This window comes from Terrapene carolina, unplaced genomic scaffold (assembly GCF_002925995.2).
Source record: "Terrapene carolina triunguis isolate 2854851 unplaced genomic scaffold, T_m_triunguis-2.0 Scaffold69, whole genome shotgun sequence".
In the NCBI taxonomy this organism is placed as follows: Eukaryota; Metazoa; Chordata; order Testudines; family Emydidae; genus Terrapene; species Terrapene triunguis.
In genome coordinates, this window is record NW_020664420.1 from 4,847,302 (window position 1) to 4,862,119 (window position 14,818).

Sequence of the window (14,818 nt, forward strand, 5' to 3'; positions counted from 1 at the left end):
AGAAGCTGCATTTTCTCTCTTTGCTGTTCTTCCTCTCCCCTCTAATGTGTGTTTGTCTTCTGGGAAATGGGATCAGACTTTAACCACAACAACAGCAACAGATCCAGCTCATCTCAACTAACTTCTACGCTTTTCCCTAAAAAAGGTCAGTTTTTACTGTGACAGGTTGGATCACAGAAATCCCTTTGGGAACTGCCACCTGATATGCCTAGACTACCTCTAAGCCCGTTTTCCCTGGCAGCTTGGGACTTCAGTGCCCTGCCTGGTTTGAGCCAGACACACTAGCCTGATACAAACCCAGACTCAGGTCTGAACAACATCCCCAAAAGCTGCAGGCTTAACTGAAAACAGCTTAAGAAGTGTTCCTGTCTCCAACACTCAGATGCCCAGCTCCCAGTGGGGTCCAAACCCCAAATAAATCTGTTTTACCCGATATAAAGCTTAAACAGGATAAACTCATAAATTGTTCACCCTCTATAACATTGATAGAGCGATATGCACAGCTGTTTGCCCCTCCCCCCCCTCCTCCCCCCCAGGTATTAATACATACTCTGGATTAATTAATAAGTAAAAAGTGATTTTATTAAATACAAAAAGTAGGATTTAAGTGGTTCCAAATAATAACAGACAGAACAAAGTGAATTACCAAGCAAAATAAAATAAAACACGCAAGTCTAAACCTAATACAGTAAGAAAGCTGAATATAGATAAAATCTCACCCTCAGAGATGTCCCAATAAGTTTCTTTTACAGACTAGCCTCCTTCTAGTCTGGGTCCAGCAATCACTCACACCCCTGTGTGTTACTGTACTTTGTTCCAGTTTCTTTCCGGTATCCTTTGGGGGTGGAGAGGCTATCTCTTGAACCAGCTGAAGACAAAATGGAGGGGTCTCTCAGGGGCTTAAATAGACTTTCTTTTGTGGGTGGAGACCCCTTCCTCTCCCCTATGCAGAATCCAGCTCCAAGATGGAGTTTTGGAGTCATATGGGCAAATCACATGTCCATGCATGACTCAGTTCCTTACAAGTGGCAGCCATTACTTACATGCTACCTTGAATGTCCCCAGGTAGACTTCTTATGTGGATTGGAGCCTTCCAAGGTTACCTTGTCTGTTAAGTGTTTCTTGATTGGGCATTTAACTTGCAAATTCCTTTCTTAAGAAGGTTTCAGAGTAGCAGCCGTGGTCCGTATCCGCAAAAAGAACAGGAGTACTTGTGGCACCTTAAGAAGCTGACCAAATGCCTTATTAAGGCTACTTAAAGTCAAACAAATACACAGCCAATATTAATAACTTTGAATGCAAAAATGACACATCCATACAAATAGGATGAATAGATTCAGTAGATCATAATCTTTGCAGAGATATGTTACATGTCATATGAAGCATTAAACATATTCCAGTTATGTCATATATACATTCATAAGCATATTTCCATAAAGCATTATGGGGTGCAACATCACAATTACCATCTTTAACACCATCTTAAAGACTGTCAAATGGTGGGGGTCGGGCTTCCTTCTAAGGATTCTACAGTTAGAAGGAGGGGGGAACAAGTGACATTGTTAAAATAAAAGACTTAGTTAATACTTGACATTTCAAATTCTTTAACTGTTTCCTTCTTTTCTGTATCTTTAATAAAAGGTTAAAAACAATACATTTAATTGTGTGTTCGTCATGGTACCAAGCAGGCCAGGGTCTCTGTATACCAAATCTTGAACCTTGTTTAAAACTGTTTAATGTTGGACAGTGACAAGGTTATGTTAACAGCTTTGACTCTTTGGGCCCATATAGTTAATCAAAATTAATACAACACATCCCTCTACCTCCTTTCTAGCCAGAACTTCTTAACAGAAATCTTTGGCCACATAAAGTCATGAAATAGCTTATTCTTCCAAGCAAGAATAATACTGTACAATTACAGGCATGTATACACACACACACACACACAAAATAAAATTAAATCTGGAAAAGTTATATTCAGCATTAACTCAGGCCTACTAAAGCATGGATCACTGAGGGTGACGGCTGGTCATTCATTTTCCATCCATAAAATTTGACAGCAATTATGGTTTCCTCAACATCTATATTTTCCATAGGAAAATGTGGATTTGGGTGACATTTTCTGATTTTCCATCAAGAAAACTAAAATGAAATGTTACATTTCAATATCAGATCAACATTAAGCTGTCATTGAGCCACTATGGTGCAGTATGCAAATTGCATTGCTGCATTTCAGCATGGGAGCTGTACTCTGATCAGGGAGCCCATAGAGGATAATAGTGGCATGAGGATGCAACTTCGATGAGGCACAGCAGTGCTTCAGGTAGGTGTAGTTTAAATGTCAAACCAAGCCAAAATAAAATGAGTTGGCATTGTTATATCAACCATTTATCATAGTTTTTGTTTTGTGAAAAAAATTGATATTTCAACTTTTTATTCCAATTTGAGAAGGAAAAAAATCTCACAATATCAGAAATTCCTGTGGGATGGAAATTCCATTTTTTTTTATCAGCTCTGTTTATGGTCAAAATTTCAGCAACTTGCATGGGTGCAAATAGTTCCTTCTGCATCTCCATCCAGGAATGCAAGCAGGAGATCTGCAATAATGTGATGCAATTACAAAAAAAAAAAAGGCTAATATCATTCTGGGGTGTATTAACAGGAATGTTGTATGTAAGACACAGGAGGCAATTGTCCTGCTCTAGTCGGCCCTGGTGTGGCCTCAGCTGGAGTATTGTGCCCAATTCTGCCATCACACTTTAGGAAAGATGTGGATAAACTGGAGGAAGTCCAGAAAACATCAGCAAAAAATGATAAAAAGTTTTTAAACCTATGAGGAAAGGTTAAAAATATTGGGCATGTTTAGTCTTGAGCAAAAATACTGAGAGTGGACCTGATAAGTTTTCAAATATAATAAGGGCTGTTATAAAAAGGATGGTGATCAGTTTTTCCTCATGTCCACTGAAGGTAAGATAAGAAGTAACGGGCTTCATCTGCAGCAGGGGAGATTTAGGTTAGCTATTGTGAAAAGCTTTCTAATTGTAATGATAGTTAGCTTTGTTACTGTAGTCCGTGGGACAGGAAGGAGGGGAGGACAGTGAAGAGATTATTGACACCTTGGCTACTCTCGGTCCTTGCTGAAAGAGAAAGGGACAAGAGGCAAAACCCAAAAACATACTTCAGTGTGTAGTATGTTCAAAACTTCTGTGCTGCACACATGGCCAAAACATTGGCATGTCCTCATCTCAGATGTGTCTGTTCATGTAACAAGGAATTTTGAAAACTGGCATCACCCTGGAAGTTGAGAGAGCGATTGTTTACAGGCAGCACTGCACAAGTGCAATAGGTTATTTGAAAACTATGCCTTTAAGACCAGATGCTACCATGCATGCTGCAAACTATGCAGGGAAACCTATACAAGAGACTATACTTATATATTGTGTGAATACATTGTGACAGGTGAAGCATGTCTTCAGAGATCACCCTAACATGTCTCCAAAGGTATATACAATATTGCTCCAGCTTGATTACAAGATAAATAAAGCAACTTATTTTTGTCAGTATCTTAGGTGGTCACTTAAGACTCCTTTCACAACATATTGCATTTATTTATTTCAGTGCTTAGAACCTCAGATTACTGGACTCTTTGCAGGAATTTTGGGTGAAATTCTATGGCCTGTTTTATGCAGGAGGTCAGACTAAATCATCATAATGGTTCTCTTTGGTCTTAAAAATCTCTGAAAACCATACACCCTAGATAACCAGCATTGCACTGCCCTGAATCACTGTTTCTACTCACTTCACTGTGTCTATCTTTTCTGTTTATGGTAGAAACCTCTGGGGCAGGGTCTATCTAATTATGTCTACGAACAGTACGTAGCACAATAGGGCTCTAATCATAGTTGGTGCTTCCTGGCAATACTGTAAGAGCATTAATAAAAATCACACATGGGGTCACTATGTTGACCCCATGTTCTGAAGTGCAGATATGCAGACCTTTTCCAAATCTCATGATTCGTGTTTGGGTCTGATTTTTCTGCGTTCTTTATAGAGGTAAACCCTGCTCACCTTAATCACTGAAGTAGCTGCACTAGAAGATTTGGCCCATATTAAACATGTATGCAGATATGTTCATCGTGAGTAACCTCTATGGTAGGGCAATGAAGGGACATATTCATGGAGAAAGTGGTAGTTTTACCCACAAAATTGTTGTGGAGGAGAGGGACTAGCACATCAAGGATCTGCATAGTCTAAAGCCTGAATAGAAAAGAAGTAGATTTGCATTTTAAAAAGTATTTAGATTTGTACACAGATTTGGTGCTACTCTTGGGTTCCTAACAAATTGCAAGCGAGACACGGTTTGAGCACTGCTCCTTTAATTTCACAGCTCACAGATGATCCATGTCATTTGAGACCAGGACATTCAGCCACCTTGATTCTTGTACCAGTGAGTTCATAGAGTTTAAGGCCAGAAGAGACCCTTAGAGCATCTAGTCTGACCTCGATATACCACCAATCTTGAGATTTCACCTAATTGTCCCTGTACAGAGGCCAATAACTTGTGTTTGGTCAACACATAGCTTCCAGAAAAGCATCCAGTCTTGATTTGAAGACTGCAAAAAATGGAAAACCCACCATGGGTTCTTAAGAACTCTTGGCATGTATCATTGAATTCACAATAAAGAGGGGATGGTCCATCATCATTGGATTTTAATGGCCATGTCATTTCTGAATGGAGGGAGCAAACTGACAAGGATAGACATTGGTTTGAAACGAACACAATAGCTTTTCAATACTAGATTGAAGATGTGGTGAAATAGTTGAGGTAACTCATCATGGGCAGAGTGAATTCCCTTATGGCCTTGGGATTTATGGAGAGCTATAAGCCTAAGCAGCTAAGACAAGTGATGGGATGGGACGGGACATAGTGAGGTGAAAATGTTTGCTGAGGATCACACAGCAAAACAGTGAGATATAACCAAGGACTTCTGAATCCTACTCCAGAGCCCTACATACTAGAGTATATGTTAAACAAATGAACAAAAATAGTACTTAGAACAGAATTGGGACTTCCCCCCCCCCACAGAAATATATTTAATGAGCAAAAGTTGCAGAAAACTACTCTCTCTCTTGTATTGCAATTTATCAAGATTGATCTGTTTATTTGCCTGACATTTACTGGCCAGTGGTTCAAAAGCACTTTGTTGACACAGGGTGTTTCTCAGATATGTTTTTATTCTTTTAAGGATATTGAAGAAATGACAAGGACAAGAAAAGAATCACATTGCAAGCATAATGGAACCTAACTGGTGTATAACAAACAATATACAAGGGTTGCAGGGGGGAAAAACCCGATGGCTCTGAAATGTTAAACAATTTGTGTGCCACTTTCAAGTGGGGCTCTCCTCTGAAAAGTGAGTGACTGTGTAAAGGTGACAGCTTTTTGTTCATCCAGTCTGCCCCCTTTGCAAAGCTACTGTATAACAAGAATTGTTGTTGACTTTTTACTCATGTTATCCCTGTCTAAGGTACATATACAGCAACTCTGAAAAAAAGAAAAAAAGAAAAAAAACCACAGTGAGTCTCAGAGCCCAGGTCGATTGACTTAGGCTCATGGGGCTAAAAATGGCAGTGTAGATGTTCCCACTGGGGCTAGAGCTCAGGCTTTGAAACCCAGCAAAAACAGTGGGTCTCAGACCTGTAATGGGAATAGCAACGCTATTTTTAGCCCTCTACTGGGACCCCCACAAGGGCTTTGGGTCCAAGACTTGAAGTTGCAGAGTTTTTTTAGCAACATAGACCTATGTTTTGTGGCTTTCCTAAGATCATTCCTAAGAAAGTCTATAGCAAAGTAAGGAACTGAACCAAGGTCTCCCAAATCCCAGGCCAGCACCCAAACCTCTGGTCCATCCTTCCTTGATACAGCACAAAGCCGAGGTGGATTCCATTCTGACATCTGTAAAACCAAAACATTAAATTCCAAATAAAGGATCTCCGTTGTTAATCCCTAAAACAGAAACAGAGTAGAATCACTGGTATTGATGCTGACTTTAGTATCACTCTCCTTGAGCGTCTTGGAATAAACAGTAGTTTTCAGGGTATTTGTAATCTAAGGGCTAATCTACACTAGAAGCGCTACATCAGCACAATTGCACCAATGCAGCTGTGCCACTGTAGTGTGTCTAGTAAGGACACTCTATGCCAAGGGGAGAGAGCTCTCCTTTCAGCATAATAAATCCACCTCTGCGAGAGGTAGGAGCTATGTTGGCGGGAGAAACTCTCCCGCCAATATGGCCCTGTCCACACCAGCGCTTAGGTCAGTGAAACTTATGTCGCTTAGGGGGTGGTTTATTCACACTCCTGAGCACCATAAGTTTTGCCAAAGTAAGTGGTGGTGTAGACATGGCCTAAGGCTTGGTCTACACTACAGATTTATGTCAGTATAACTATGTCATTCAGGGATGTGGAACATCCAGTTATATGGACCGAACTCCTGGTGTAGATACCACTATGTCGAACAGAGGGCTTCTCCTGTTGACATAGCTACTGCCTCTCCGGGAGGTGGAGTATCTACACCAATGAGAGAAGCGTTCTCATCAGCATATGTAGCATCTTCACTAAGCACTACATAGGCGCAGCTGCATCGGTGCAGTGCAGTATGTGTAGACAAGCCTTAAGTGTTAATTGATATTTCACCTTTCATCCTGACGGGCGACACATACTCTCTGTATGAACGACATCCCCAATATGCAACAAGGTGCTACATAGCATACTGAACACCTCAACGGAAGGGAAATTCTTGGTCAGGATACCAGAGCAAACCCATTTTTTTCAAAGAACACCTGGATTTTTAAAACACGCATGGAGCAGAGTTTTCAAGTGTCTTAATTGCAAGCCTGGAAATGAATGGTTAAGGAATCTAGCCTGTTCTCCACTGCCATGCAATCCTTTAGTTACTCACTGTAACCCACATATTCTTGAACTTCAGCCAACTCCCACTGAGGTCAATGGCAGAACTCCCATTCACTTCAATTGTGCAGGATCACCATAACTTTGCTCCTTGTGTTGTTCCGTAATGGAATCATGCTGCTGGATCTATACTGTTGATTAACCAGGAGTCATATTTTCAAAAAAACACAGAACCCAACTGCTCCCATTTAGGCACCTAGCTAAAAGACCAGATTTTCAGAAGAGCTCAACTTCCATCTAGTCCCCTAAATGGATAGGCCAGATTTTCAGAAACGATCAGAGAATAATAGAAAATCCCTTTCCACCCCGAGAAGGAGGGGAGCTGCTGGAGCTGATTTTGAAAGGAATATAATCTGAGGACGCATTAATTTGCCACTCTGAACTTGGTACAAGGACTAATGGTGGGGCCGGGGAGTTGTATGGAATGTATTTTACTCGTGAGTGATAAAGTTGCAGTTTTTGATGTCAAATATGAAAATGGTGTTGTGTGGTCATTCAGGTATATCGATAGCCCTATGGGAGGAAAGCTGGAAGTGGCCATCCAGCTAAAATGGTAGTATACAAATGTTTACTTGGGCTCACATCCCAGCAATTTGTGTGATTACATGGGCCAATATAATAGATACAGGCTGCCATCTAGTGGCGGCAGATTATATAAATATTTACATACAAGGAAAATCTTTAAATGGATATTCTAAATGAGGCAGATATGTCTTTCACATGTTTGGCCCGATATTTAGTATAGGAAAGAAGCTACGGCTCCTGCCAGTGTCTATATGTGCATGATCATTAGTCTCACATCAGCTCAGACGATGGTCATGCTGTATTTTTCTCATAGAAGAGGCAGCTGGAAGTTTTGTTTGAAGTTACCGTAACAATTTCTGTGGTTCTGTCAGGATGCACTGTAAGAGCATCAAGCTTGGCATCAATAGGTGCTGTAAGGACTTCTAGCTATTTCACTTATGACCTTTCTGTGCTTTGGGAATTGAGATTTAGAACTGATAAAACACGATGAAGGGGAACGAAGCTGCTCCCTGAACATAACAGAAGATGTCACAGACTCACCAATCTGAAATTGCAAGGGAATCATGGATAGCATGTGGTGTCTGACATGATGAACAGAGCAAGGCCCCAGTCCTGCATTGAGCTCCAGACAGACAGTCAGTCCCCATGCTCATCTTCACTGGGGCTCTGCGCGGATATAGTTGTCCATACACATAGAACTCTCTGCAGGATCAGGACCCAAGATTTCAACCAGTTTAAGAGAGAATGGAAAATTAAAGCCAGAGGAAACCAGGAGGGCCATACAGCTGGTTTAAAGGATTGTAAAACACCTATGATTTTAAAAGATTATTGTAGCCTAATTGATGGATCTGCGTGTAGAAAATTGGTTCATCTCTTAAATTGCAGTGGTCAATAAGGGTTTGGTCTGCTGAACAGCTACAGCATCAGGAAAATTATTACCAATATTATTAGAATGTGAGACCTGAGGAGCACACAAGAAACAATTGCAATTTATCACAAATCCTTTTATTAACAAATCCACTAAGCAGATAAACAGTCCCACAAACACTGAAATATAATAGCACATAGAGAGATAGTACAAAGTGTTCAGCCCTCACTCACATTTCCTACTGGGGATCCCCTGGGTATGAGTCATTATCTATGACTCTATGTTTTTTGCCGCCCCAAGCACGGCAGGCAGGCGGCTTTTGGCGGCGCGCCTGCGGGAGGTCCGCCGGTGCCGTGCCATCGACGTCCCCGCCGCCAAATACCGCTGAAGCTGCGGGACTGGAGGACCTCCCACAGGCGCGACGCCGAAAGCCGCCTGCCTGCCGCCCTCACAGCGACCGGCAAGCCACCCCCCGCGGCTTGCTGCCCCAGGCACGCGCTTGCTGCGCTGGTGCCTGGAGCCGCCCCTGGTTAAACCACTCTGAACTTCTGAGACTGTCCTGTGCCATGGTAATTCCAACCCCAACAGAACTAGGAACTACTATTATCTTACAAGTACTGCTTTCATGAGAAATCTGGCCCAAGGGTTCTAATCCCTGCAAGACAACTTAAAGTACGTAACTTTAAGCATGTGAGTATTCCCCTCAAAGCAAATGGGTCTATTCACAGGCCTAAAGTTACACTTGTGCATGAATGCTTTGCTGGATTAGAGTCTTTTTTCTTAAAGAGGTTGAGCCAAATTATTTCATACATTAAGGAAGTTTTAAACCTAGATTTTCAAAACAGCTCAGAGCCTGATTTTAAAGTTCTTTTACCTCCGCTGGGGCCAGATTTTAAGAAGAACTGAGCTCTCATTTAGGTATCTACATTAAGTGGTCAGGTTGTCAAAAGATATCCTGAGCTCTTTTGACAATATGGACCAATGGACCTTTCCATTTGCTCCACTGGGTTCTAGATTGAGCCCTAAATAGGTTACTGTTCCAGGTGCCTTCTTGTCCTGCCTTTAGTGTATAGGATTCCCGATTATTCAGAAGGAATAGAAACAACTAGGCATATACTTTTAATGCTCAACAAAATCATGAGAGAACAAATGTTGTTTCTTGTTCCAAGTTCAGCCCTACATTTCCCAGACTAGATGAGGCCAGTAGCACTGCAACGAGAGCACAGTCCCCTTGGAGAGGAAGAATCTTGTGTGACTTTGAACAACTGTTTGGGCCAAAACTCAGAACAGTGTTGACAGGCTGTAATGTTAGATACATTTGGTTCATACGGATCAGAGCAAGGGTCCCCGCAACCTGGGTCAGCTGGGAAATAAACAGGAAGGAAGTGAAAATCCTAGAAGATCTCCCATGCCAAAGTGAAGCAATGAATGCCTACAAAGACTGTGGATTAGTGGGCAATCTATTAGAGAACCCTAAGGATGATAAACCAGATGGCAAACCTGAGTCCGAAGATATATGAAACCTGGAATTAGACATCTCTTGAGGCTCTTCCAGACCTTTGGATCCATCAAAGATTTCCATCTCTACCCCGGCTTGTGTTGTGTTCTTAGAAGTGATACATGTTCAGGAATTATTATTTGTTATTTATACTGCAGAAGCCACTACTGGCCTCAAGAAGGTCAGGTTCCCATTGTGCTAGGAGCGGTGCACAGAAATAGTAAATAGCAGTCCCTTCTCCACAGAGCTGACAATAGACAACATGATATAATGGATGGATAAAATAAACAAGTTGACCAGGGTGGAAGGACACAGGGGATAGTGTAACAATAATAATAAGTGGTTTAGCATAGACTTTGGGTAAATTTATTTAAAACACTTAAGTGATTGATGAGTCCAAGTCACTTTTGAAAATCTAGGCCCCATTATTAGTTCTGCAATCTTCTAAAAACCCATGACCTAGGGTAAAATTTTCAGAAGAATGCAACACTCACAATTGAGACCAGATTTTCAAAAGAGCTCCTCTCCTGTTTAGGCATCTTAATAAGGGTATGTCTATGCTGCAATTAGATAGCCGCCACTGGCCTGTGCCAAATGACTAAGGCTCGCAGGGCTAACTGCATTAAACAGCCCTGTAGCCTTCGCCCCATTAGCTCGCGTCAGCTGGCATGGACCAGCCACAGGTTTTTAATGACTGTATAGGCATACCCTAGGTGGCCTGACTTTCAAAAGAGTTAAGTACTATGGATGATGCTCTGCTCTTCTGAAAATCTAGCCCAAAGTGCCCCAATGGGAACTATGGAGTGCTGACCCCTTGAAAACTTGGTCCTTATTTAGGCTCCTAAATGGGAGCCTCGAGCCCTTTTGAACAATCTAGCGGCAATTGCAGATACCTAACTCTTGAAAGTCTGGCCCTAACTTGTCCATATTTTTAGGTATAATAAAATAATCTGTAGCAGTAATTACAACTCACCACTGGCCTGACTGTTTTAAAACCAGGGATTTCTTTCTGCGTTTACAGCCACCCACAAACCCATTAACTTTTTAAAGAGTAGAATATTTGCTGGTGAGTAGTAGATTAAATTGAACTTCAGAAAGGGGGTCCGATCATATTCCATTTGAAGTGAAAGGCAAAACTGCTGTTAGGAGAGACATTTATCTCTAGGCTTAGAAAGATTAGATTTTTATCAGTAAGTGTCAGTAAAAATCGATTTCACCACACACACCAACAAAAATACAATGTCATCGATAATAAAGTTTACACGACGGCAAAGTAAAACAAAATTGATGTTGTTTGAGAACAACACAGAGTCAAAATCCAGTGATTTGGACTTTTTGAATTAGGCTTGTTACAAATGGACTAGTGAGAGAATATTAAAAACAGGTATGATTTTTTTTTATGTCAAGATATTTACTTTCTATGTTTTGACATGTGAGGTTGGCAATTTGTGTTTTAACAGTTAATAAACCTCACATTTTTATAAAATCAAAACCTACTGTCATTAAGTTTCGCTTCCCTCTGGTAATTTCTCAAATATGTGAAAATTTAAATAGATACCAAATAAAAACATGCTTAAACCTATAATTTCATGCAAGTGTGAAAATTTAAAATCAATTAAATAGCTAAAAAAGCTTACAAATAAACATTGTTATTACACTTCCAAATTATACAAAAAGAATAAAAATTGAATTCTGCCATGTCTGCATATCTCTCACTTTGTCAAAAAATGAGCTCAAGAAAAACAAGAACAGCTGGAGTGGTAAAAGACAACACAAGAGATTCTGTGATTTAAAAAATAAAAAAGGCTTTACCAGAGTTCAAGTTTCGTCAGTCTCTATAAGGAGCCTGGTTCTCCCACGAGAACAGCAAGGGAGCCTGGTCCCAAGTCCACATGCCTACCAGAATGCAAGCCCAATGCCTTTCCTGCTCAGATATCCCAGAGCTCCCTGAAGGCTGTCGCAAGGAAACAGGAACTTCTTGGGACCTCTCTGAGGATCCAGCTCTCTTTGGGTTGGTGCCTCTCCCCAGCTGATTCTGGAACAGGTCTAAAAGTCACCTGTGTAGAGCAACTCGCCAGAAGTCAGGATCAAATCCACGCAGACACTCATCCTGTGGAAATTAATTCCAGCTCCTTAACCGCTCAGCCAGTCTGGTGAGCTTATTCTGCAGAACAGCAACTTCTTGGGACATCTCCAACTAGCCAGCTACCTTGAGCTAGTGATCAAGGGACACACACACAAGCCAGATAATTACATTATGAGACCATATATTTCTGTTGAGGTTAAACGAGTTTGTTAAAATTGTATCAGTTGGTCAAACACTTATTGCATACCTATTCCAATGCAACAGAGTTACCCTCTGGGGAGGAGTGTAGAGGAAAAGGGTAAGAGCCTAGGCTGAGCCCTGTACGAACATTTTGGGGGAGAAGGAGGGAGGATAGAGCCTCACATATTTAAAAGAAGAAGAAATCTCATTTTAAGTGTGTTATTTTTTTGTCTATCACAGCAAACTAAGGACTGAGACATAAGTGGAGTGTGAGCTCCAGGAGCCCTATTAAGTTGTTTTCTTCTAAAGCATCAGAGATCCTGAGAGACTCCCTTGACTTTAATTAAAGCTTTCCTAGGCTCACAGTGTCACACAACAGACAAGTCTTGCCAAACTGATCCATAAAACAACTCTGCATCCCATCTACAGCACTTTCTACTGTCCCAATCCCATATTTTAATATAAGACTAGAAGAGACACAGTAGTGAGGGTTTGGCAAACATTTGCCTTTGTCGTTCAACCCCCACTACCTCCTAGGTGCAGATCTTTTCATCCTGTGGGTTCAATGAAGAGAACCCTCAGGCATTTGCTTGAAGTGTTAAAATCATGCTCTGGCTTCATCATTCTTGTCTGTGCTTCTGATACAGTGAGTCTTCATAAAAATAAATCCATCCATGGCATCTCGTTATATAGAAGGTCTGTGCATCAGCTCCTGACTTTAATTGAAGTGTTTCTTCCCTCAGGGCCTCCTCTAAAGCCCATTGAAGTCAATGGGACTCTTCCTATAGACTTCAATGGGCTATGGAGCACGTTCTTTATGTGAAAAGTACATAGGGCAAGAATCAGAAGGTCGACTGAGGTGTCTAATATGCCAGTTAGATGCCTAAGTCCAACATTTAGTCACTAGTGGTATTCTCAAAGTCCCCACTCAGTGGCGCCTTAACTCCATAGGCACAGAAAGTCCATAGGCACCTACATTTCTGCCACTGGCATGGCTGCCTAAGTCCTGACACCACTGAATATCTTGGAACCAAACTTACACCTAAATCTCAGTGTGATTCACAGACTAGACGTTCCCTTGCCTACGAGGCCTGTCATGATGGGAAGATTTGGATTACAGAGGCCATAAGAGGGAAGGTCCACAGTACAGCAAAATGTGTACAGAAATGGAGACAGGGTGCTGAAGTGGGCATCAGAAAAGATCATATAACCTATGTCCAAGCCAAGACTCAGCCCTGGGCTCTCCCAGGTTAAGAAGATGGAGCAACAAAAGAGTCACATCTGCAGTCAGACAGGCAGGCAATGAGGGTTACTTGAAAGCTATAGGGAATGTGAGAGAAGAGTGGTTCTAATTCAAAAGCCAGAGCAGAACCATCAACCTTTCATGCTAAGCTGTGCATGGGGGAGAAGGAGCAGCCCATCAGGCTCCACTCCAAGCCAAAATCTGGAGCTAAAAGTTTTTGCTGGGGAAAGGGGCCACCTTGCTTCCATCTTGTGAAGTCCCAGAACCAGGAAGTGGAGGAAGAGAGGTCTATGTTACTCCCCTAGCATTGCCTTTATGGAACAAGGAGCTGTCTTTATGGTAAATGGTGGCAACAGAGGACAAGATTCCTCAACTATTAAAAATGGGTTTGATTTAGGGCATGGACAAAGTCCTCAGACAGTTCCTATTTTCACCCATCAGATATCTATTGACCATACTCATGTTCTCTCTTTGCTTTCTCTCTCCAACATACCTACTAGCACCAGTGCTTGTTGTTCTTGGATCCTAAATCTTTTCTCATGATGTGCTTTGTCTAGCAAGAAGTCCAGAGGTTACCTCAAGCTCTCTAACATAGCATAAGCTATGTTGACGGGAGAAGCTCTCCTGACAACATAGTGCCATGCACACAAGCACTTATGTCGGTGTAACTTATGTCTCTCATGGAGGTAGAATATTCACACCCCTCAATGACATAAGTTTTACTGACATAGGCTGTAGTGTTGACATAGCCTAAGACTCTACTCCATGCGGGTCTGTTCAAGAGCTTTGCTTTTCTGAAGTCTTAAGGTCTTCCAATAAGCTGAGTGAAGAATTTAAGTAGACATGGAAGGGAGGATATATTTTGTCTCTAAGGCTTACTTATGTAGGGTAAACCACATAGAGAATGTAGGATATTTCAGAGTAAAAGGAGTCCAAGATAAGAAACAAATGTGCATTAGAACTGTTCTCACCTGTGTGCTAGCTAACTGTAATATCCACCATACATTTATTCAGGACATCGGCTAGGGTTTGGGACAGTTCACCCAACCCTGTTCACCATCATGCATTTATAAACAATTGTCTTTAATGTTACTGAAGTGTCTAAGAGTTTGAGTCTTGGAGACTGAAGTCTTCTTTGCAAAGAGCAGCTCAGCACAGACCACAGTACTCAAAGCTTCTCCCATCATGCTCTACCAATGGACCTGACCTGTGGTGTTTTTTTTCACAGCATGCACACAGAGAAGTTAGATAAAAACATAAATACTTTTTCTGGAAGGTTAAAACATAACACTACTTTATTTCTTAGAATCCAAAATGATAATACAAAGGAAACCAAAAACAGAGATACAAAAATCAGACTGCTCCCTGAGGCCAAGGGGCACAACACATCCCCACCTTTCTGTAGGCTGACTCTCTGCAAACTGACTGCTGCTAGGCCTAGATCACACT